Below are 4,141 nucleotides of genomic sequence, written 5' to 3'. Positions count from 1 at the left end.
GAAATGGTGGGATAGAGGGGACCGTAGCGGGTGTCCCACTATTTATTTCGGAGGATATTATTGCTCAAATCCTCCATCTTCCCCAAGTAGGGGTATCTCCTACTCATCCTGAGGATAGGACTGAGGCCCTTACGGCCATTTTAGGGAGTCCACCCCAGTCCCCACTCGATGAAATGTCCGCTAGTTCACTGTCAGTTGAAATGCGGCTCCTCTTAAGTATCATCTCTAGGACCCTTTTCCCTAAGACCGGCCGCTTTGATTTTGTATCTGAGAGGGACCTAGCCCTTATGTTCTACATCCTTCAGGATACTCCAATTAACTTCCCCAAACTCATTTACAGATACCTATGTGAGCCACTAGACAGACCTAGGCTCACCCTTCCTTATGGGATGCTATACACTCTTATCTTTAGGGAGTCTGAGATCCCCATTCCTGAGGGGGAACCCTCTCGCGCACTGCGATGGACAGATTGCATGAGTGAGGGAACCCTACACAGGATGGGATTTCATAAGGTAGAGGGAACCTGGGTCAGGAAACCATCCTCCTCCACACCTACCACTAGACGCTCCGCCAGTCCTGATCCAGATTCAGACTTTCCTACCTTTCCCTCCACCTCAGCACCCTCCACCTCAGCCGGACCCTCCTCCTCAGCTCCACTCACTCAGCCGATGGAGGTCCGGATTTCTCCTGAGCAGCTCCGGGAGTTGCGGCAGGAGATTGTACGAGATCTTCGGGACGATCTTCTGAGAGAGCTCCGAGGTCCAGCCACTGCCCCATCTTCTGCATTGGTTCCCTCCCTATCAGCCGTGACCGAGATGACGGCCCATGTGTGGGAAGAAATCTACAATGTCAGAAGTCTGATCCAAGCCCAGTTCTCCAATATGAGTGATGTCACAAGCAACACAAGGAAGATGCGAGATGACATCAGACATGACATGGGCACCCTGAACCAGGGGCCGAGCGTCTGGCGAACGTGTTGATCGCCAAGCTGGACACACTCCAGGAGAGTGTGACTGAGCTCTCCTCGATTCACAGCAGGGCTACTTCGGCGATCATTACACAACTAGGGCACGTCACAGATGGGGTCTCCCTACTCATGGAACAATCTAGACTGCCTAAGGGAGCCACATCCTCCTCCAAGAAGCCCTAGCTTACTTATTGTATTTTGACATGTATTTATTGCTTTCCTCTTTGTATTCACAAATGTACTCACTTATACATCAATACAAGGAGTAGACCATTTTCTTCAGAAATGTGCAAATTGATCTCTAAATTGCTTGTGCGATGTGCTTTCTTCCTTTTTGGTATGATGACAAAAAGGGGGAGAAATATATTGAATAGACATGTAAAGAGAATTAATGAAAATCAATAAAAAGAAAACTTTTAAAATACACAATAATTTGTTCTTAGTGGATTCGATACCTCGAGGCTCATTATCTCTCTGTTGGGGCTTCTAATGGAGTAATCTCCAGAATCTATTCAAGGGATATTCGGAGATTAGTTGAATCATACTTAAGAACAAATTGACAGATTTTTCCTTTAAAAAAAAAACCAAAAATTTAAGTTCAAAAGCTTCAATGCACTAAAAGAAAATTCTGAGATTCAAAACAAAGTTGAATGCATGTGTTGAGGGGGAGAATCTGAATTTTTAAGAAAGCAAAATCATTAAATATATATAAGCCAAACAATTGATTGCATGATATGAAGGCTTATATAATTCCAAATGAAAGGGGGAGCCTTAACGTCGAAATTTATTGTTTCACACCTTTCAAGACTGGATAAATTAAAACTAACTAGACACTTGAATTCATTTTCAAATTTTACTATAATTCTCCTTGTTTGTTGAGCAATTCACTTTACATATACTCAATGTTTTGTCATCATCAAAAAGGAGGAGATTGTGGAGTGATTGATTATAACCCTATTTGATTTTGATGAGCACAAAGCAATTGAGTATATCTTTTGCTTACTAATGAATTCAATCTAGTGTTTCAGTGAAAATCTTGTAAATTTATGGTTAAGTGTCTCTAGATTTGGTTCAAGACATTTTGGATAAGTTAAGAAGTCAACTTGAACCAAAGTCTGAGACTCGAGTCGACTCCGGGATTTTACGAGTCGACTCCAAGCGTATCAGAAGCATTGGCACAGGCGCGAGTCGACTCCGGAACATTAAGAGTCGACTCCGACTGAGAACAGACAGACGAACAGAAAGACCCAACTCACAACCTGTCAGCGAGTCGACTCCTGAAGAGCGCGAGTCGACTCCAGAGTAGTATGAGACGACTCCAGGGAGTTACACACAGAAAGACAGAGAAGTCATTTTGGACCCTGAGAGCCGAGTCGACTCCTGAGGAACGCGAGTCGACTCCGATGGTTGGCAGGTCGACTCCAAAGGAAGCGAGAGTCGACTCTCAGTGTTATACAAGACAAAAGTCAGAGAGCAACTTTCGGGCACTGAGAGCCAAGTCGACTCTCGCAAAGCCCGAGTCGACTCCGAGACAGCGCGACCCCAAAAAGACAGAAGACAGTATGGTTGTCTCTGAGACGCGAGTCGACTCCAAGACAGTTCGAGTCGACTCCAAGGCAGCGCTACTTCAAAAAGACAGAAGACTATTTTTCGGATACTGAGAGCCGAGTCGACTCCGGAACAGTTCGAGTCGACTCCAAGACTGCACGAGCCAAAAGACAGAAGATCGGAAGTTCGGGCTCTGAGCGCCGAGTCGACTCCCAGAATTTCCGAGTCGACTCGAGTAAGTGAAGTTGAAGAATATCTCTATGAATTCCTTTGAATGAGCCGACTCCAAAAGTGCAAGGTCAGCTCCAGATTTTGGCGAGTCGACTCCGGGTTAAGTCGAGTCGACTCCCAGTCGAGAAGACCACTTTAATTCAAATCCGGAACAGTTGCCAAGTCGACTCCAGAAAAGCATGAGTCGACTCCTGCTACAGCCGAGTCGACTCCAGATCGCGCGAGTCGACTCCGATCCCAACAGACACATTGTCAGGATGTGCAGAATGTGCAGAACGGCTAGTAAAGTGTGTCTAACGGCTAATTTCTGGGAGGAATGGCTTAAATAGCCACAGAGAACTGTAGCAAGGTAGAAAAGTAACATTCCTTTCAAAGAAAACACAATAACTTCATCTGCCAAAGGGACTTCAGCGGAAAAGAAGGAAGAGAGCCATTAACTCCATTCAACCAACTCTTCCCAGCATTAAAGAAGTCTCCTTCTGCCTTCAAGTCTTCAAGACATTCAAGAGGAGACCCAAAGTTCGAGAAGCCCTCCACTACATCATCATAAACTTGTTTGAGGGCTCTTAACTTTTCTATTATTCATATTGCTGAATATCTGCTTATTTAGAAGCTGTATTTTTCTCTTTGTTTTTTCTATCCATTTGGTCCTTACTTGATTCAATCAGGGGATTGAATCAAGGGTGTAAAGGTTTGTTGGTGAGCCTAGGTTGAAACCAACGTGTAAGGGTTCGATTGTGATCCCGGAAAAATAATCGGGTGGTTCTAGTCGGTGAGCCTGGGAAAACCGACCGAGTTCGTTGTGACCTCGTAAAACAACAAGTTAGGTTGTGAGCTTGTAAAACAACCGGCTGTAATCCGAGGGATTATAGTGAATTTCCAAGTGAGGCTTGGGGAGTGGACGTAGGAGCAAGGGTTAGCTCCGAACCACTATAAAATCTTTGTGTTTGTGATTGCCTTGTCATCTCTTACTTTTATTTCATTCACTGCACATAGCATCTAATTAATTAACTTGCAAAAAGTATTAATTAGTTATCCACAGACATTTTAATTGCAATAATTATTTTAAAACCCAATTCACCCCCCCTCTTGGGTTGTTTATCTGAGCAACATACATAAATATATGATATAGTATAATATTACTGTAATATAATATAATATTATTATAATATAGTACTATAATATTGTATACTATAGGATAATAATTTAATATAATATTAAATTATTTAACATAGCATATCAATGTATTATGATATAATGTAATATAATATTATTTATAGTATAATACAACAATAAATGTATAAAATATTATAATTATTAGTGTAAATTAATTTTTTTATCCTTCTAATGACCATTTATCTCTTTAACAAATTATCTCTTTACTTAACTAATTGC

This window comes from Phoenix dactylifera, chromosome 2, assembly GCF_051530095.1.
Source record: "Phoenix dactylifera cultivar Ajwa chromosome 2, Ajwa_hap1_PhDact_Kaust_v1.1, whole genome shotgun sequence".
NCBI lineage: Eukaryota > Viridiplantae > Streptophyta > Magnoliopsida > Arecales > Arecaceae > Phoenix > Phoenix dactylifera.
Note: the sequence above shows the minus strand (reverse complement) of the source record.